Source organism: Canis aureus, chromosome 3, assembly GCF_053574225.1.
Source record: "Canis aureus isolate CA01 chromosome 3, VMU_Caureus_v.1.0, whole genome shotgun sequence".
In the NCBI taxonomy this organism is placed as follows: domain Eukaryota; kingdom Metazoa; phylum Chordata; class Mammalia; order Carnivora; family Canidae; genus Canis; species Canis aureus.
Genome location: NC_135613.1, coordinates 21,666,880 through 21,686,295, shown reverse-complemented (window position 1 = coordinate 21,686,295; position 19,416 = coordinate 21,666,880). Strand labels below are relative to the sequence as shown.

Genomic DNA, 19,416 nt, shown 5'->3' with positions numbered 1-19,416 from the left:
ACACATGTGAAAGAGAAAAATAATGCTTGGGGCAGGGGGCTAGAACTTTACATAGGGTGGGTAAGGAAGGCCCTATAAAGAAGGTAACAGCAGGAAAGACCCAGAGGAAGTGAGGGAGTGAGCCATGAAGGTATTAGGAGGAAGAGCATTCCAGGCAGAGGGAACCGTAAGTGCAAAGGCCCTGCGGTAGCAACGTGGCTGGTGTGTTGGAGGAACAGCAAGACGACCAGCTGAACTACAATGAAGTGAGTAAGGAGAGGAGGTTGGGCTGAAGGTGTGGGCTGGTCACTAAAGGCCTCCCGGGGCACTGTGAGGTCATGAGTGGTCCTGAAGCTTCAAAGTCCTCTCACAAAATCCTGGAGTGGCTGGCGCAAAGTGCAGACCAGCAGTAGGTCCCCCCACTCTGTTGTTTGCTCAGGGCCCCACAGAGTCGGCCCCCAAGGCCACCCTGGGAGCCCAGGCCTCTGCAGCCCCGCCAAGTGTCACCTGTCTTGCACAATTTCCGGGAGCCAAATCTGACAGAGCCATCTGTCTCGAACAGACCCCAGTGCTTGCCTCCAGCTGGTCCCTCGCACAAGCCAGAGTTCTCAGTGACACCGCAGAACACTCATCTGCTGTCCCCGTCCCCCGAGACGCAAGGGGAGACCAGGGGCACTGAGAGCCGAGGGCACCGCATCCCTCTGCAGTGGAGTGACCCCCACCCCGCAAGCCCGCAGCCCCTGGCCGTCCCAGGTGGAAGCACATTTTGCAACAGCTTCTCTTCAAGGGGCTCTGCTTCCTGCAGCGCCCCAGACCCTGCGAGACCCCCAAGTCCCAGACCACGGGACAGGGAAGATACACACGTGTGGTTCTTTTTTTTTTTCTTTTTTAAACTCCCAACACAGGGAATAGAACATCCCACTTTGGCTGATCATACAAACTCGCCTGACTCGAAACTTCCCAAGTGATACCAGAACAGATGTTCAAATAGCCCCTCAATCTTTCATCTCTCCAAACACACACACACACACACACACACACACTCTGATCTGAAGCTGTAGGGCACTTGGATTAATAGATGTGTAAACCACAACGCCAAATAATTTTTGGCAAGCCCGAGAAGTCCTCATGATGATTATTATAGCTCAGACGTGCCTGCTCTTAATTTATGATAACAGGACCCAGGCTTCTGGGCCAGGCGCTCCACAATGATCTATTGTCCAGACAGGAGGCTCCCACGGCTGAGACTGCCAACGGGAAGCCCACCTTGTGCACGGGCGCCCCAGCACCCCATGGCCCCGGCTCAGCGGGGTGGGACAACAGCAGCAATTTTGGGGGAGACGACATACCGGCCGGTAATGTGGACGCAGACGCCCCCGTTTTACTTTCCAGAGCTGTGTTGTCACACTCTTCCCTCAAATAAATGTTCCCATTTCGAATGAGTCACTTGGCAAGAAGGCCAGGAGCTCATGCCAACACGCAGGCTGACCCTCCCGAACCCTTCCTTGGAAAATTTCAAGTGGCCATTGTGCTCCCCCGCTAACGAGCTCGGGGTGGGGGTTTGCGGGGAGCCCTCGGCCTGGCCGGTTTCTCAGGGCAGGGTCTGCTCAGCTCCTCTTGGCCGAGTGAGGTGCACACGTGCGCCCAGGGCTGTGGACTCAGCAGCTTGGGACAAGGTGGCGTCGTGGGCTTGGTCAGGACACTCAGCTTTTCTGCACCAGCTGTCCAGAGAGCCACCCAGTCTCCCAGATAAGCCTCCTCACCCCAACAGCCCTGGGCTTCCCGGTTGGCTTCCTCCAGTCTGCCTGGGGTCATGCCCGGCCGTGCTGCTGTCCTGCGTGCTTCCTCGTGATGTTGGAACTGGATCAAAACCACACGCTCCCCGAGGTGGGAAGAAGCGTTAGAGGCCTCTAGAGGTGGAGGCACCAACGGGTCTTATGAGGGTGCAGGTTCTGTTCCAGGGTGGGGGCCACGCCTGAGACTCTGCATTTCTCACAAGCTCTGGGGAGGCCGGGTGCTGCCGGAAGTGAAAGGGGGGCCCCCTAAAAACCCCCTCCCAGTGCAGCTCTGTGACTTCCAGAAGCACCTACTTTCCTTAGTTTAACCAAACAGCCATGTGGGGCCACTGTGCCCTTCGGTGTGGGATACCAGGAGGCCCACCATGTCATTTGTCATACCTTCCTGATGGTGACACTGATCACTTGGTGTAGGTGACATCCACCCGGTCTAAAGTGACCACTTTGTCCCCTAAATCAGGGAGGGTCTTGTGGAGAGACACGCTGCGATGATGCGAATACCCTGTTTCCATCATCCTGCCCCCACCCCATGATTTTGGCATCACTGAAGATTCCTGTCTGAAACGGGGTGACCACACTGGTTGCGCACGAGAATTCTGTTTCTAATGTTCTGTGTTCACTCTTTTTTTTTTTTTAAGATTTTATTTATTTTATTTATTTATTCATGAGAGACACAGAGAAAGAGAGGCAGAGACACAGGCAGAGGGAGAAGCAGGCTCCCTGAGGGGACCCCAATGCGAGACTCAATCCCAGGACCCTGGGATCACAACCTGAGCCAAAGGCAGACGGTCAACCACTGAGCGACCCAGGTGCCCCTTACTGATGTTTTCATTCAGGTGCTGGTCTGTTCCTATAGATCTGATGTGAAAGGAGAGCCCGGGTCCCATGGAGCGGAGCCCCCAGCCGTGCCCGTCACACCTGCTGGCCGAGGTCAGAGCACAGCAGCGGGGAGGGCAGCCTCTGCGGCGGTGACTGCGTGCGGCAGCCCTCAGCCGGCATCGACCAGCCTTCCCTGCTGGATCCCGTGGGCCCCCATTTCCCCAACCACCCCCCCGCCCGAAGGACCCCAGCAGGCTGCCGACCGCGATGCTCCCAGCGGCAGTTAATACCCGGTCAGCGGACCCTCGCCTCCCCTTCGCTGGCGCGGAACACGACATCTGCACCTACTTCCCGAGAATCGTCAACCCAGCAAATCCCTTAATTGGTGGACATGAAAAACCAGGGCTGTGCGCTGCAAGGACTGTGCCCCCAGGTCGAGGAAGGTGGTGCTGCCCGGGGCTCGGGCGGCCGGGCAGGAGCAGGGGGGAGGGCACCGGGCAGGCCTCCCCGCCACCTTGCCGGCTCTCGCAGAGTGGATGTGACCCACAGCGCTGGCCCGGCTCCCACCCACTCTGCCCTCTCCCGCCTCCTCTCTGTGTGATGGGCCTCTGCTGTCATGTTCTTTGTCCCTGCGCCGCACGCTGTGATTACATGCCCGGAGTCCGCCTGCAGCTACAGCTAAAGCGCTGCCCGCCGGCCAGGCTCTCCGGGCTCCCAGCGTCCTGACCCGCAGGGCCTTCTGCCCCGGAGCATCTCTGAAGCAGAGCCGCGTGCCTCTGAGGGCGGCAGGCAGCTGTCTGCGGAGGAAGGCCGCGGCCGAGGGCGGCCACCGAACTGCCGGGAGGGGTGTGGAGACTGCATCCTGCCCCCGCCCCCCACCCATCTTACTCATGCAGGAAACAGAGCCCAGAGGGGCAGAGATGGGCCCCAGGGCATGCAGGAGGGGCACAGACCACAGACTCTGGAGCCACAGGGCCTGCGTTTGAATCCCAGCTCCTTTTCCTAGCTGTGTGGCTTCAGGCAGGTGACAACCTCTCTGGTCATCCATTTCCCATTCACTCCCTAGGGGCTGTCGAGGTGTAATTCAGCTAGTCCGCTGAGGAGATTCCGGACCCAGGACCCAGCTGCAAATGTCCTTTCCACCCCTGTGGGGCTGCTCTGGCTTTGGTCCACAGGCCTGATGAGGCTGCACCTGCAAGGCAAGTCTGCCGGCTGGGGATCTGCAGCTTGGCCCTTGGGAGGGCACCCCAGGACTCAGCACCAGCCCGCTCACTGGGGCCCTCGGCAGCCCCTCTGTCCCAGTGAGAGCATGTGTTGGGGCCGCCGGGCCCCAGGACGAGAGTGCGCTCATCTTCAGCAGCAGCCCCGGAAGTCAAAGGGAGAGACCCGGCTGGGTTCATAGAGAACCTGTGCATAAGGGGCTGGCACCCACTTATCTCTGGCCTCTCAGGGCCCCCCCAGCAGGGTTTCCAGCTTCTATCAACTCAGTACTTGAGGGGGCGCTGGAGGCCTAGTGAGACAAGGGCGCGGGCCTGCACAGCCAGTGACAAAGTGATAGCTCATGGCACCTAAGACTAGGTCACCGGAGGTGTTACCTTTCCACGTGCTCTCCTGAGCTGCTGGCCGTGTTGCAAAGATCACCCCCACAGCTCCATGGAGGGACCCACCATGTAGACAGGACCCCACCTGCCCACCATGTGAGGGCACCACTTCAGGAGCTAATCCTTCCTGGGCCAGCCTGTAGACGATGCCAGGCCCAGCCAACTTCCTGAGAACCCTGAGTCAGAACCCTGCAGAGCCACTTTCAAAGTCCTGGCCCATGGAAACCATGAGATAGTAAATGTGGTTTTAAGCCACTAAGCTTGGGGTGGCGGGGGTATGGGGATGGTGGTGAGTTGTGTGGCATTACGTATTAATACAGCCTTGAATTATAATTAATCAGCAAACTAGACCCTCTACAGTAAGTGATTAAGGTGAATGTGGGCTTACAAGACTCTGGTACAGGATCAGAAAAAGAGAGGAAACAATTCGAGATAAAAATTCTCCTACAGAAACAAGAGCCTTGGGGTCCCGCCTCTGCCCACTGCCAGCAGTGTGCACTGTGCAAAGCCCTGCTCCTCTGGGGGCTCAGTGTCCTCATCATCAAATCAACCGGCTACCCAGATGCTTCGATGGTCCTTTCTGACTCAGACATTCAATAGCCTTGGATTTGCAGCCCTAACCCAGTTCTGTAGACCCCCAAAAGACATGAGGACTCTGGAGCAGGCTTTTGGCAAAAGCAACTTCCGCAAACCCGGAGCAAGAAAGCAGAAGGCAGGTAGGTTACCCAGTCCACGTAAAGCAACAGTGAAAACCAACATGGCCAAGAGCCCCGATGTTTGTGTCGCCCCAGAGGCTCCGAAGGCGGCGAGCGCTCTGCAGGTGGGGTGGCTGCCCCCAAGGACCCCGTGATGCCTGGCTAAATAATCCCCCAGATGTCATCCTAGTTGTGTCCCACTCAGGCAAGGTGAGTCCATCCAGGGCTGCCCCTAGACCTCTCAGAGCAAAAGAGGCGAAGAGGCTGGGCATGCCGGTGTCATGCACCCCGTTCTCATCCTCCTGTCCCAGAGCGGGGAGCATACAATTCACTAGAAAGGCAGTTGAGCCCCCGGGAAGTAAGCTGCCTCCTGACAGCCATGCCCACAGAAACCCCACCACAGGTCGGACAGGGTTTGAGCTTCAACCCTCTTCTGTGATTTTCTTTTTTTGAGAGTGTGGTTTTTAAAACAAGACAACAAAAATGGACTCTTTGAAACTGGGTGGAGGCTCGCAGCTCAGACTAATTAAGAGGCAGGTTAGATGAAGCCCCGACGCAGAGTAACTTCTCCATTGGGCATTTAATCCACTCGCTCAACCCTGTAGGCCTCGGTTTAACCACCTACGGAGGGGATATGAGTAATAATTATCTCCTCTGGAGAGGTGCTGGGAGGGTTAATTAACTGAACTGCTTTGAGTTGCTCTGCGGCCCAGCTTGGGGGGCGTGAACATCACCACCGGGCTGCTCCGGGAAGAAGCCACCGCATGCCTGCTGTCAAGAATTCACGACCTCGGATATGTCACCTGGCTTCTCTCGGCCTCGGACGTCCCCCTGTCCGCCCCATGAGGTTCGGAACTGCTGGCCTGTTAAGATACCTTGCAGCTCTAAAGCTTAATGGTGCTGAAGGAGAGGCTGGTGGCACCGTGCGTTTATTTGCTTCTTCACCTTTCTGCGTCTTTACTGAAATAACTTCAGAGCAGAGAGAGCCATTCTTCCCACCAGTGGAAGGGCACAGCAAAGGCACCTGGCCCAGCTCTTCCACCTGCTTCAGGACCTTCTCAGGTGAGCCCTCACCTGGCCCTGCTGTTGCAGCGGGCTCAGGTGGGATGAGCTGGACAGGCAACCCCAGGACTGCATGAGCTGGCCCTGGCCCTGGGGAGTTGACCTTGGCCGCACCAGCGTGGCCCACGAGACCTCCTTGTCCCCGGCTCCCTCTATTTCTCCTGCACTGGTTTTCTGAGAAGCTAAAAAGAGTCACACAGGACAAGGTCCTTGGAGGGCTCTGAAAAGGGAATGAGGAACCGATGGTAATGCCTTCTAAATTAAAGATAACAGTTTGCTGGAACAATGTGGGGAAAATTGCCACACGGGACTCCATGACCTTGGCCTGGAAGGTGTGACTCCTCATGGGTGGAGTCGGAGAGCTTTGGTAGGCAGGGGTCTTGGGCAGAGAGGTCTCATTCCGGCCCAAGTGAGTGACTTGCTCAAGGTCACGGGGCAGGCTGGAGCTGGGTGCATGCACCCCAAAGCCCCAGACCTCGCGCTCTACCTGCAGGGAAGCCCAGCCTTCGAGGGCTGGTTCCATTGGCTCTGAAATAACAGGGGCTTCAGGACAAGTGCCGCAGACCTAACTCTGGGGAAACTGCCAACGGATGTGCTGACTTCGGCAAACCTTGGAGGGAAGCGTGCCTTCCGGGGCCCAGGCAGGCTCCACGCACCGCCCACCCCCCCCCCCCCCGCCCCAGCTCTGCAGGTGCAAAAATCCAATGACTCTCAGAGTCACACACCTGAACTTAACACATGCCATCCCCCTGGCTAACGAATCCGCCCGATGAAAGCCCAGTTCGCTCTGACGTGGTGTTCAGGAAAGGGGCTTTTCTGGAAATTTCGATCCTAATGTGGGCAGGGGCAGGGAACAGAGTCTCATGGATGTGAATGAACAGAACAGAAGTTGGGGCTCAGAAAACAGCCTCCTCCAATCTCAGCACAGCTTTTGGCAGCCTCACCGGCGGTTACGTATGGGGCTTGTTTGCTCCCCAACAAGCCCAGAAGTGGCAGGGACAGTGCCACCCGTTACAGATGAGCGGGTGAGGCTCTGGGCTGTGCGGTTGCGTGCAGGGGTCTGGCAGAAGGAATTCGTTCCTGAGAACAGGGAAGCATGGGTCCCCTCCGCAGGGGCGCAGACTCCAAACCTCCTCCTTCCTTCCCCATGATTTTCTCACCCTTTTCTTCACAGTGCTTGACATGGAAGCCGGAGGAATGAGCCAGGCCTCGAAAACCTCTCGTGTGACAACATATAGCGCATCATCTGCCACTTAAGGTAAGGTAAAAACATCCCCAAGACATTTGAAGTAAAAATATCATAACAAAAATCTTCATAAATTCATTCTGATAGAAGCATAAATCAGTCCAAGATTAATTAATTTTTAAAAATCTGCATTTTTAAGTGCAATGTCACTTTTCTCTAAAAAGGTGAATAGACAGACGCCTGGGTGGCTCAGCAGTTGAGCGTCTGCCTTCAGCTCAGGGTGTGATCCCGGGGTCCTGGGATCGAGTCCCACATCGGACTCCTTGCACGGGGCCTGCTTCTCCCTCTGCCTGTGTCTCTGCCTCTCTCTCTGTGTCTGTCATTAACAAATAAATAAAATCTTTAAATAAATAAGTGAACGGAGAACACAGAAAGAAAAACCAAAAGCACTGTTCAGTAGGAGGTTGCGGGGCATCCTGCCTCAAGACGCAGATGAAGACCACCGTTGCTCCTGGCTTCTTGGGTCCTTCTTGGCTCTCCGGCAAGGAGACTGGGTCTCAGACCAAGACCTGCAGAGCCCGGGGTGGTGGGGGCTCCCCCACTGCCCATGGAGGGTAAGCTCAGGAGGGGCCCTCACCTGCTTGGAACCCAATCCTGCACGTTTGGCCCAGAGACCTGGACATCTCTCTCCTCAGTTTTGCCATCTGTAAGATGGGGCTTATGAGAAAGACCTTTCTTACGGGCCAGTTGTGAGGCTTAAACAGGATGATATTAGAAAGAGCGCGGCCAATATCATGCCTCCACTGAACTGAGCTAGGAAAGCCTCCGAAGCTACCTGTTTGACTGCCCGCATCCCCTCTGCATGCAGGGATGGCACCCGGGACCCAGTGGCCCCTCTCCATACTGAGCCTGGCACCAGGGGACCTGCTGGCCCCGAGGCAGGAAGAAGCCCAGAGGTGGAGGCCCAGAGAAAGCCACTGGCCACCCCCAACCCATGGCCCAGCAGTCAGAGGTCCTGGGGTCCCCTGGGGTCTCCCCCAGGTGCACACGCCACCCCTGCCCTGCATCCTCCACCTCCTTCCTGGCCAGCTGCCTCTGAAGAGTCCTCACTGCCAGCCTCCAGAGGTCCCCTGCATGGCCTGCCCCGCAAGTGCTTAGTGGCCTACAGGCTGACTTCACTAGTACCTCTGCCCTCAGCAGCATGCAGGGGTGTGGGGCATGGTGCAGGGGTGTCAGGCAGGCTGGGTCATAGCAGACGCTCAGAAAACTGTCAGCTGAATGAATGACTCCACCCCAGCCTCGCTCCAAATCAGATTTCCGCCCACCACAGGATAGCTCTGAATCTCCAGAGCCACCTTCCTTTATGTCCTCCTGCCTCAGTTTCTTCTACTGAAGACTAAGTGAGATGTGTGTTGGGCGTTCAAACAGTGCAGACAGCAAGTGCGCAGCAAAGGTCAGCAGCCATCAGAAGGGTCTTCCAGCTGCCTTACAAGGTGAGGCAACTGGCTTGGTTTAGTCCTTCGTGCTGTGTGACCTTGGGCAAGTTGCTCAACCTCTCTGGGCTTCTGTTTCCTCATCTGAAAAGTGGGGATTGGAACCCTGCCAATGCAGTCTAATAGTCAGGACTACTTTCTCTCGGGTCCTGGTTGCCTACTGGGTGCTGTGCTAGCAGATGGCTCAATTAACTACCAGCTCCCACCCTCTGAGGGAGGAAAATATGCCCATTATGGGGAGGGGGACCCTGAGGATCAGGGACTTAGGAAGTGCCCTCTCTGGCTTTGCCCACAGCCATGCAGGAGCCGAGGGACAGCCAGCCTGAGGCCTTGCACCCGTAAGTGCAGAAATAAACGGGGACCAGGGGCAGCATGCAGGCTGGGTTACTCAGCCATCTGCCTAGGTCCCAGGACGCCCCTTCCCTGCCCAGGCCAAGGACGCCATCTGCTGGGGACACAGGGCTCGGCACCCCAGTATGACCTTTGCTCAGCTGCCACCTGGGGCTGGGGGCTGGGGCCTGGGGTGTGGGGCCTGGGCGGGGGCGTGCCCTTAATGTACCCACACTGGGCCTCTGGGGCCCCCGTGCCCTGAGTGGCTCGGCACCCCAGGACAGCCCCCAGGATTCATCCTTGGCCCCCAGGCTCCGGGGGTGGAATGCCAGGTGCTGGATCGAGAATCTTCTCTCCTTTCACTGGGGTGGTTCAAGCTCAGTGGATGCTTACTATGAGCTGCTGAGGCAGCCCCAGACTCACCAAGGCCCTTCTCTAAGATGCTCCTTGCCAGTGCTGGGGGGCATGTGCCCCTCAGCACCCCAAGGTCACGCTCCCCCCTGCCTCCAGGCCTTCGCCCTCTCAAGGCCCTGGGTTTCCTTCTCCCGCCCTTTTGCGGGCCTGCCTTCCACAAGCCTCCTCATGTCTGGCCCTCGTTCGGTGCTGAGGAGCCAGGCTGTCGGGGCTCCGGCTGGTTGTCCTGGCACAGAACTGTCCCTCCTCCTCCCCATTCCTGAGGCTGTGCACTCTGGAATCTTCCTCTGCCTGCAGGCGGAGCCAGAGCAGGCCCAGGTCAGCGTCTGCGGCTGGCTGACATTTCCATGCCACGCTCTGTGGCCAGGCCGGGCAGAACCATGTGTGGCCTCTCGTTCCTGACAGCCTCCCAACGCGAGACATGGGCTGCCAACAAGCTATAATTAGGGACACTTTGATCCTCAGAGCTGCTGATGGAGAAACTGTGGGAAATGCCTCATCGCTCCCACCAACAACAGAAGGTACAGGGCCAGGGGCCTGGGAGACCTTCAGGGTCAAGGGCTTAGCTGCTGTACCGAGCAGGTGGCAGGTGACGTGCTCCTGGGGGCAGGTGCCAGTCACCAGACAAGCCCAGACCAGCGCTCTGGGTTTAGTTTCTTCCACTGGCAAGAGGGGGCATGGGCACCTGGGACCTGTCAGTGCGGCTGAGACCCAGCCACCTACTGACCCCGTGAGCAGAGGACGGGGACGTGGTCAATGACCCCGGTGTACTTCTGAAACCCTGTAGGAAGCAAAGTGCACGGCACCAAGCCCAAACCTACGGAGCCAAGCCTCCAGAGTGCCACCACGGCCAGCACTGCCAGGCGTCGCTGAACACCCCACTGTACCTACATGCAAGATAAATTTGAACATCTTAAAAGTGGATTAAACAACTCAGGAGCATTTATTCCATCCACTGGGTTGTGTTTTGTCACTCCAAACAGAAACCCCGTCCCCACCAGCACTCACTCCCTTTCCCCTCGCCCCCAGCCAGCAACCACTAACCTGCCTTCCATTTCCAGGGATTTGCCTATTCTGGATATTTCTATACATGGGCTCACACACATGTGGCCTTTTGGGCCTGGCTTCCATCACTCAGCGTGATGTTTTCGGGGTCCACCCACACTGTAGCCTGTGTCAGTGTTCTACTTAAAAAAAAAAAAAGATTTTATTTATTTATTCATGAGAGACACACCAAGAGAGAGAGGGACCTAGGAAGAGGGTACTTTTCTTTTTTAATGGCTAAGTAATAATCCACAGTATGGCAGGACTGCATTTTGTCTGACATTTGTTGAAGGACATGTGGGCTGACTCTACCTCTTGGCTATTGTGATTCATGCTGCTGTGAACATGTGTGCACCGGTTCCTTGAAAAAGCTTCAAAGTCAGGCTTGTTGAGGTTAGTTACATACAGAAATAGTCACCTTTCTCACCTCACTTAGCTGTGATGTCCCCTTCCCTCTCACCCCCTCTGTACAGCTGGTGACAATCACCCTAGGTGAGAGATGAGGGCACAGGGGGGTGGTCACCCCAGGCTGGAAGTGAGGACACTGGGGCCCAGAGAGGCTGAGTGGTTGCCCGTGCTCCCCCGGCTCTGAGGCCTGTGTGGCTCTGAAGCTGGCACTGCTCGCCTCCAGGCTGTCATGTGCCAACCCCCCAGCCAGGCCTGGCTTCCCTCCTGGCCTGAGCAGGAGCCGGGTCGCCTGAGCACAGACGGTGCCATGAGGTTCTCTCTCTGCTTTTCCTCGAGGCCCTGAGACCCAGCGCCCGAGGGCTCCCAGGAGCCCCAGCCGCGCTCAGAAGCCACACTCAGCTTCTCAAGGAAGGTGCCAGGTGCCTAGGGGGTCACGGGGTCGGGGCAGGGAGGTGGTGGCGGGCACCGACCTGGCAGGTGCCTAGAGGGTGTACTGAATACCATGTGCAGCCAGCGGCGGCACGGAGAAAGATCTCACCAAAAATGGACAATTTTCTAGGAAAGTAAAAACTGCCAACATTCATCCGAGAAGAAGCAGAGACACGAACAGACCTCAAACCCGGGAAGAAACAGAAAAAGTTGTCAAAGGATTAACTCCAAGGATGGTGAAGGCCAGATCTGGCTCCTTCCCCTTGGAGGAAGGGATGGTCCCCATCCCTGCTGGAAGCCGCTCTAAGGCACGGCAGGTGGGGGCCGGCATGCCCTGGAGGAGCTGCAAAGTGGGCAGAGCGAGCCCTCACACCCAGTGCCCAGCCCTGTAGGAGAGGGGAGCCCGGGGCTCATCTGTCCCTCAGGAACAGCCAGCCGCCTACAGACCTCCTCAAGCGACCACCATCAAAGGGAAGGGGTGCGCGGGTGGGAGTTCAGAAGAAAAGAGTCCTTACAAGAAGGCATCCTGCAGACGCTGGCCTGGCCACAAGGCCCCACAGGTACTCCCGAGGTCCCCCCACCCAGCCCTGGGGACCTCTGCCTGCTTCCCTAGACTGAGGCAAATCTTAACCACAATGTGACCCAGAAACTGCTCCCCGACCCCCCAGGCCCTTTCCCCCTCCCTCCAGGCAATGCTGACCTCCCCACTTGGTCTCTGTCCCAGGCACCCAAGACAGTGGGAAGGGGACACGGGGCTAGAGGACCCCTTGTTGGCCTATGACCCTGCAGGCCCCTCGGCCTCTGAGCTCCTATTTCCAGCGGTAAGATGGGCCTGGTGCTCACAGCTCCACCTGCCTCTCAGGACAGGAGCAAAAGTGGAGTCCTGAGACGCTTAGGGACAGGTAAGCCACTTGTAAACTACAAAGGGCTGGTCATGACAGTTACTCCCTTGCCTGGGGAGGCTTCCCAGGCCTCTCCTTTCACCCCCTAATAACTACATGCCACGCCAATAACTACAATGACACTCCACCACCAGCTCCCAGGACCTTGTGTTCCCCAGGCCAGACTCTGCATCCCCCTGGACCCCAGGAGCACAGAGAAACAAAGACCCCAGCACAGTCTTTGCATGACAGAGACGTCAGGAGAAGGGGGGTGGTGGGGACACCAGTAGAGAGAGCCATGATGAGAAGGGCACCCCTCCTCAGCTCTGCTCACCCTGCAGGGAGCTCTGGCAACCAGTGTGAAGGCTGGCTCAGGGGTCCTCCATGACGGGAGGGAGCTGGGGTATTTGTACCCCACTTCCCCAATTCCAGGCAGTCATGGGAAAGGGCGCTGGCTTCCAGCACTCCTGCCCCAACCCTGTGGCAGGGCCGGTATGCTCCTGGGGCCCCAGAAGCAGCAAGAAAGGAGATCCATTCGGGGACCTTTGGAAGGTGGCCGTTGGGATGAAGCGGTCAGGGGGACAGGGCACAGGTGGGGCCTAACCACATTTGCTGTGACTCCAAACAAGCCACGACACTGACACCAGGGTGGGGTGGGGGACGGGCTCCGGTTAATAAATAATCCGAAGCTGGCTGAGCTGCTCCAAGGCGAGGTGGGGACCCGAGGCCCAGCGTGTCTGTCTGCCCGCACTGGGTGCCTGACTTCGTCCCTCCCTGCCTGTCTGGCCCGGATGGATGGGCTGTCGCGGGCTGTAGACAGGCACATTTAGAAACTGCTCTTTCTGGAGAGGATGGCAAGACCTCATGCAGAACCTCGCCCACCCCAGAAACACCCAGGGCGACATTCTCCGCAGCTTGCGGGAGCCGGGCTTCCAAGGATTATTAAATGGATTTTTCCTCTCTCTGGTTGGAGTTCCCTTCAAGGCCGCACGCAGGACGGAGCATTAACAAAGCAGCCGGCCCAGGGCAGCATCAATCCAACAAACACAACAGCCTGCAAGCTTTGATTTAATAAAATCGGCCCCCACTGGGCTGCTTTAATTGTTTCCAGATTCTGAAAATATCTGAAAAGAAGATGCAAATGGAAAAATCCACCTCTGGCTACTGCAGCATCTGGAGCTTGCTGAGCCGAATGTCCACGTGAGCTGCGTCCTCAAGGAGTCACCTGGGCAGAGGGGGCCAAACCCTGATGTCACCAGGACAAACCGCCCGGGAGGGAAGGGACACCAGGAGGAGAGAATCCATCAGCTCGGCCTTCTGACTGCCGCCAGCTGGAGAGCAGCTGGTCACTGCCCTGGCCGAGGTGGCCCTGGGGTATCTGCAGGGTAGTCTCTGTCACCCGCAGACACCATGATACTGTGTGGCGGCAGGCAGGACACGAGGCTGCAGTCCTAGGATTCTGCTCACGGAGCTGCGGCCCCAGGAAGGTCACTCCTGAGCACCTGTCTGGTCCCCTGTGGCCATCGTGACTCTAGAGGAGGGAGCCCCACCCTGAGTAGAAGGCCACGTGGCAGCATCACAGGCAGAGGCTGGGGCTGGAGTCCAGTGGACTTGGGGTTGGGTGTTGGCGCTACCAGCTGTGCAACCTTGGGCATGTCCCTTGCCTGCCCTGGGCCTCAGTTGTCACACCTGCAAAAGGGGCTGGCAACTCCAAAAGCCCCCAGCAGTGTCCATGGAATGGACAGCGTCGCCCCAGATGCTGCTCGGTCAGGGGCACAGTGTGTCCGTGTGAAGCGCGGAGCCCCTGCCCACAGCGCCACTTCCCGCCCCGAGACCCCAGGGAAACGTGCTGCCGAGGAGTGCGCAGAGCACTCTGGCTGCTTTTTAGGGGGGGCACCGGGAGCGCCCTGCCGTGGCTCGGGTCTGAAGGTGGGCAGGGGCAGGGCCTGGCAGGCAGAGCTTGGAGGAAGCTCCAGGGAGTCAGGAATCCCGATTCCATCCGGCTTCCCCAGCCCTGCATCTGTAAGGATCTCCCTCATCAGGAAGATTGTTTGTCATCTCCATAAAACATGAGGCAGAGCGCGCGCGCGCACACACACACACACACACACAGGTGCTCTCCCACCCCGAGCCCGACACAGATGACAGCCTGTCACGGTCTGCATGTTACAAGTCAATTACGCCCACCTCCCAGCCAGCCTCTGATGCCGCCGGGGGCAGGCGTCGCTCCATGTCGGGACACCGAGGAAGGACGTGGGATGCTCCCCCGGGGAGGACGGGGGAGGGCGACCGCCGGCCCTCGGGAGGCCACCGCCTCTCAATCAGGAGGACCCCGGAGGTGGGGCAGCTCATTTATTCTCATCCCTCAACCTCCACATTAAACAGTGCAGTGATAAAGAACACGCCACGTGCTTCCTGCGTGGCCTCGAGCAAGTTTCTCCACCTGTGAAATGGAGCTGGCGCAGGACAGCGAAATGGACCCCGGGGTCGCAGTATGGGAGGCCCCTGGAGCAGAGGTCACGGTCTGCTCTTGCCTCTTCCTGTGTTTTCTGCAGCCTGCTCTCCCCCGGCCCTTTCTGGACCTCGGGGTAGACCCTTGGGGGTAGAAACGGATCCTATCTTTTAGACTCCGGGCCTGGGCAGCTCTGAGCGTGGACAGAGAGTGTGGGGGCCCCAGAGTCTACCCTAAAGAGTGGTGGCACATGGGTTCTCACCTAGGGCACTGCCCTTGTGGAAGGCAAAACGCCCTGGTCCCCTGCAAGGATGCAGACTGGGGTGGCTGGGAGCCCTCCCGCTGAGTCTGCACTGGCGGCTGGACTGTCGGGGCCCCGGGGGGCTCCGGGGACAGCTGCACCCCAAGATCCTTCCAGCAGCAGAGCCTTAGGCCAGCCTCAACAGCTGGACAAGGTTCGGTTAGACACCTGGACATCCATAAAGGCAGTCCTTTGTCCTAGCAGGTTTGTAGCTCCTGACGTGTGACTCCCCCCCAGAACAGTGAGGCCCACTGGCCACACAGCTCCCCACCAAGGACTGTCAGGAGGAGGGCACGGCTGCTGCCCCATCACTGCCGACAGATGGCCTGTGCTGAAGGACGGCTCCGCATCACCCTGGCCACGCCTGTGCAGGCACCAGAGGCTCAGGAACCAGATGAGGGCTGACCTGTCCCCGGGGAACCAGCAGGTGCTGTGGGCCAGGGGGGCTGGCGAGGCTGAGAAAACCACCCCCTCCCTCATCAGCCACAACAGACCCTGACAGGTCCTGGCGACAAACCAAGCTCTGTATACAAATTATTCATCCCGATGTGGGCACCTCTATTATCTCCATTTCACAGATGGAGAAACTGAGGCCCAGACAGGCAATTCAGCCAAGGTCACTGGCTTGCTGGTGGTCACCAAGGTCTGCTAGTCTGCAGCAGAGAGGGCTCGACCCAGGCATCCGGCTCCACTGGCCACATGGAACCAGCACAGACGGCTGCCTCTTGTGCCCTAGATCGGGGCAATGCAGGGCACAGGCTGGCTGAGGGGCCACCCACAGGGGGTTCTTAAGGATGAATAGAAGTTTGGTCAGTAGCGGGAACAACTCTGGGGTGCAGGAAAGCACAGGTTGTTCAGGGGAATGGAAAGAAGTGTCACCGCAGAGGAAGGAAGGATATGCCTGGCATGTAGGGGTGCTCAGTAAATATCCGTTGACCTTGGTGCCGGGCGGGGGTGGGGGGCAGGGGAGCAGCAAGACACACGCTGGGAGGGCAGGCTAAGGAGTCTGGCCTTCTCCTGTGTACACGCACGTGCCCATCCCCTCTGCCCTGTCTTCCTGCCGGCCCCCAGCAGCGCTCCTGCTGGCCCAGGGCAAGGCCCTCTGCCGCCCAGCGCCCCCTTCCACAATGGGGAGCACCCCTGGGGAGAAATTAGGGGACTCGGGGGTGGGCAGGCAGGGGAGGCTCGTTCACTTCGCCCCTGGACTTTTAAGGACTGCGTGATGCTCTGTGGTTGGGGGAGGGGAGCTGCTTGCTGCACCCCCACTTCCTGGGGGCCCTGGCTCTGGGGTGGGGAAGGGGCCTGGCGGCGCTCAGCCACAGGCCAGGGGCCGGGAGCCTCGGGGGAGGCCGGCCGGGCAGCCACCGCCGCTGCTCCGATAACCTTCAGCCCTGACCTCATTTCCCACCAAGGCTCGTGCAATTTCTTCCAATTTTCCACATAATTAGCTGAGCGGGAGACAGGGCCCCTGCTCTGCGGCAGGAAGGAGCTGGCTGCTCCAGGGCCCCCAGGCCTGTGGCTGAGGGCAGAGCCACCCCCCAGCTGCTCCTCCTCCCCGGCTCTGTGGGCACCAGTGTCGGGCAGTGGGGGGACGAGGTGGGAAGGCGCAGGATGGGGGTGGGGGGAGGGTGCCTGCCGTCACACAGACCCGGGTTCAAGCCTCCGCTCCTCCTCTGGCCAGATGTCTCTCAGACTCTCAAGATGCGGCTCTGGTATGGTTTTCCGGGATGAAATCACAGTCTCTGCCTCCAGCCCTCCAAGCCTGCAAACGCTCCCTCAACACAGCCCACGAGCCCTCCATCCTGCTGCTCCCCTCTTCCTCCCAGGCCCTAAAACACCCCCTTCCCATCCCGGGGTGGCTGGGCACCGGCTCCATCTCCTGTCTGCCATGTGACGTTAGCAACACAGAGCTGCTGGCCTCACTGTTGCCATCTGTGAAGTGGGCCTGACAACAGACGCCACCTCCAAGTTGGGAAGAAGCCAGGTCCAGAGGCGGAAGGCCCTCGCCGCAGGCCACCCCACTGCTCAGACAGACGCTACAAGAGCCACTGTTAAAGCACGAGAAGGCATGCTCAGTCCCCACCCCTGGGTTCCTTTCCTGGTGGACACTGTCACCCCTGTTCACTTGGGGGGCGGCCCTGGGGCGGCTCTGGAGGGCTTGCGGTCAGCAATCCCTGATTTCACCCAACAAAGCAAGAGGGAAGGGCTAAAGGTCTCCCTGATGGGCCCTGACATACACTAACTTGCTCCTCAGGCCTCAGTTTTTCTGAGTGATGAGGACGTTCACCGTTCAAACTGCTCCCTCCTGGCTGGAGACATCCTAGAGAGAAAAGGTGCACGAAGCAGCACCTGACCCTGGAGCAGAAATAGGTCACCACAGCCCCCAAGGTGCCCCGTAGCCCGAGGAGGAGGCCCCTCTTGGGCCAAGTGGGGTGGGGTGCCCCTCCACCTCCCCGGGGAGCCACGGCCTCCTTGGAACGGCCTTCCCTGACAGCATGAATGATTCCCTTCCTCGTGCTGGAGCCTGGCGCCAAGGCCTGGAATCCATCATCCCGTGTCATCTGTCTAGGGCTCCGAGGGCCACCAAGCCACTCTCATGGGGAGGGTGGTAAATGTGCTCAGGCAGCACAAGGCATATGGTGTCCAGAGAATGTCAAGGCTGAGTGACCTGGACCTGGACCTTCCCCTGCCCCAGGACCACGGGCTTGGAACCTCACCTCCCGACCCTGGGATGCTCCCTGGAAAAATGTGCTCTCACAGGTCAGCGGGCCTCGTACACCCAGGGTGTGGGTAGGACTCAGCTCTGTGTCCTGTGAACAGCAGAGAGCCTCCCGTGGCCGGACCGGAACACTCCTCCCCAAGGAAAACCAGAACCTGCCCTGAGCCTTTCAGTGCCTGTCCCCAGCACTGGCAAGGAAGCAGTGGCCCAGAGTCAGGCGGTGGCTCAGGGTCTGCACCAGAGCCACCGTGTGCCCCAGGGTCAGCAGGTGGCTCATCCTCTCTCTGGCTGTGGGCTCTTTGTCTGTGGGCAGCTTCCCGCACCCAGCCCGGGGCCTCAGGGATGGGGTCTGTGGTCCCAGGTGGACCATGAATCCCCACGTGGGCCTTTGGGGCCTGTGCTTCACAACCAAGGGCCTTGACCCTCTGGAGAGCCACCAGGAAAGGCACAAGGCCGTGGCTGAGACCTCAAAGCTGAGAAATAAAGCTGTCCCACAGACTGGGGAAATCAGAGAGGGCTTCTGGGAGGAGGGGAAATGAGGCTGGTCTGGGAATGAGATAAACAGTAAGGAGAGAAGGTGGCCCAGGCAGGGGGCACGGGGAGCCAAGCTGTGGGTAGGGGCCCGTGGAGCAGGGAGGCAGATGTGAAACCAGATACTGGAAAGCGACTTGGAGAGGGCTATCAGGGAAGACTTGCTGGAGGAGGTGACATCTGAGATGAGTTCGCCCAAGGGCAAAGGAGGGGTGGGAGAGATCCTGAGTAGGAGAGGCAGGCTGGGCATACTCAGGAGGAGACCTGAAGAAACGAGTCCCAACCCCTGTCTACACTCCCTGCCTCCACCCAAAGGCCTCCTTCCTGTGATTCCAACACTTGGGCGCTCTGGAGAATAACAAACTGATAGTGATTCCCCCTTCAGGCCCACTCCCAACTTGGCACTACAGGGAAGCAGCCCCCCGGCGCCCCCTCAGTCACACGGTGAAGACAGTGAACACTCAGGGCACGTCACCCCCCACCATAGCACTCCCGGAGCAGCGCATGGGGCCTGCCTGCTGACTCTCCGCCACGGCCCGACGCACCTGTTATGCTGGTATCGCCCACCCCTCAGAGGCCAAGTCACCAGAGCAGCATCATACAGCAACCCAAGTAGGACCCAGGACATCTGATCTCAAGATGCAACGACTTAGCCCCAGTGCCCGGGCTGGGCTGCCTGGGTGCCCCCGGCATATGCTACAGCAGGGGTCCCCCGAGGAGGCGGGGACCAGCCTCACATCCCTCTCTCTCTACACGTGTTGGACCGCCTGCTGCTGGGAAGCTGGCAGCGGGACAGAGCCTGAGGCGCCCACGGAGCCCCGCGGACGGGCACACCTGACGCCAGGCACAGATGGACTTCACAGAGGACGGGCCTCCGGGCAGCACCCCTGTCCCTCCCTCCTTTGTGTCAGACTAAGGGCGATTCTCAGGTCTCAGAGAAAGCGAGCTGCTGAGGATGGAAAGTGTGGGGTGCTCTTGGCATCACAGGGTCAGAAGTAAAAAATAAGAAGGTGAGGACAGGGGATGGGTGAGAAATTAGGTGTGGGCCCCAGTAAGGGGCTCAGGGACTCCCCAGAGAGGAGGTGTGTAAAACCCAGATGAGGCCGGGCCTCCTGCTCCACCCGGACCAGTGTGCGGCCAGCGGTGCCAGGCACAAGGGTGGTGCGCTGTTCACTGAGATGGAGGCGCCCCCCCCGGCGGCCTTCCCGTGCCGCAGAAAGAATCTGGGTGGGGGGGAGCACATTCCACATCCAGGACACACGTCTGCACAAGGACG

At 58.9% G+C, this 19,416-nt stretch overlaps 1 protein-coding gene and 1 long non-coding RNA gene across 6 annotated transcripts in view; one reads left to right on the top strand and one right to left on the bottom strand.

The window, feature by feature from the left end:
- Positions 1-19,416, bottom strand: part of GSE1 (Gse1 coiled-coil protein) — a 413,444-nt gene that overhangs the window by 319,173 nt on the left and 74,855 nt on the right. The gene's annotated exons all lie outside the window — the stretch shown is intronic.
- On the top strand, positions 9,683-10,317 carry LOC144304928 (uncharacterized). The gene is made up of 2 exons (XR_013371932.1): positions 9,683-9,896; positions 10,163-10,317. It is a non-coding gene; the product is annotated as an uncharacterized LOC144304928 (long non-coding RNA).